We start from the raw sequence: 1,575 nt of genomic DNA, 5'->3' as shown, positions 1-1,575 counted from the left end.
GGGGGGGGGGGGGGGGTAGGTATTGCCCTTGTTCGCCTCTGCGCAAGCAGTCAATCCTAGAGGCAATATCCGATATCCAACCTCATCTATTACCTTACAGCATGAACAATATATAAAGGTGATTTTAGAGGGAGGGAGAAGAAGAAAAAGAGATGCGGTGGTGTTGGCTACGTCTACATCAGAGCAGAGGTAATGTAATAGATTACCCCTCCACCCACCTCATCTTCCCATCCGTCAACGAAGCAACTCGTACGAGGTCAGAGGTACATGTGCAAGTATCGTTAGCCAAGATCATCGACTCACGTGTAGCTGTAGAGGTGAGTTACAAGACAAGAAGAAGAGGGCAAAAAAAAAAAAAAAGAGAAGAGAGAGAAAAAAAAAGAAAAGAAGAAAAGTCAGCAGACCTGTCGCGGACTTTCGCTTCGTTGCTCGGCCGGTGCCCGATGAGACGATGGGGACTGGTATTACACTACGAATATATCCCCCTCCCCTCCCCACACACAACATCATCCGCTGTACAAAACCCCAAACACGGCCCTGCCTGCGCCTCGCTTCCTTTCTCTGATTCTCGGAACCTCCCTATCAGGCTAGCCCTGTGGGATGGCCCTCCGCTCGTTACCGGGAGCAGGTGGACCAGAGCAGTGGCTCGACAGAAGAGGAGGGAGCTGTTCCGTATGGGCCACGGCCCATGGCCAGTGCTACTCCAACCAGTGCAGGTACTCTACAGGATATATTGCCGTGTAATACTACCAGGCTCTTATGCGGATATGTATCGATGCTCGTACTGGTACGTGCTACAGTGACCTGGCTGTCACGTCGAGAAGGGAGAGGGAAACCGCTGTTGGCAAGAAGTCACACGACTCTGATACCCTTGACATGGGCTTTCACGTCCGCTACTATGATACAGGTACATCATATATATATATATATATATATATATACACTTATATACATATACATGTACAGATTTATATATATATATATATATGTGTGTGTGTGTGTGTGTGTGTGTACGTGCACATACACACAGGCACTCCACCCCCCCCCTCCCCCCCTTCTCCTCCCACCCCATGTTTTGCTCTGTCAGAGATAGCTAAGTTTGTCTGGCTGTCCTCTCATACAGAGAAAGAATGAGAAGGAAAAGGAAAGTAGAGAGAGGAGAGAGAGGAGGTGAGAGAAGGATTCCCTCGGTTCACGGAACTATCCTATCCCGCTCTCTCCTCGTCTCGTAGTTGGGGGGGGAGGGGAAGCGCGGGCCGCGAGTAGGTCCTCGTCTCCTTCTCTTTCCTCTTCTTGAATCGCATGGTCCGCGCGCTTGTCAATCCAATGGTCATCTCTCTCTCTCTCTCTCTCTCTCTCTCTCTTCCTTTTTTTTTTCTTTTTTTCTTTTTCGCTTTTTGTTTTTCTTTTGATCAACTCTTTAATTTCTTTTTGTTTTTCTCGTTTGTGACACTCTGGTTTGCGGGGTTTGCTTTGACAGATAGATAGAGATCTGTTCCTGCCGCATTATTTTCATGCCAATGTCAATGTCAAAAAAAAAAAAAAAGATAATAAGAAAGAAAGAAAGAACCAACC

This window comes from Geosmithia morbida, assembly GCF_012550715.1.
Source record: "Geosmithia morbida isolate 1262 chromosome Unknown scaffold_12, whole genome shotgun sequence".
NCBI lineage: Eukaryota > Fungi > Ascomycota > Sordariomycetes > Hypocreales > Bionectriaceae > Geosmithia > Geosmithia morbida.
This window is presented reverse-complemented; position numbering follows the sequence as displayed.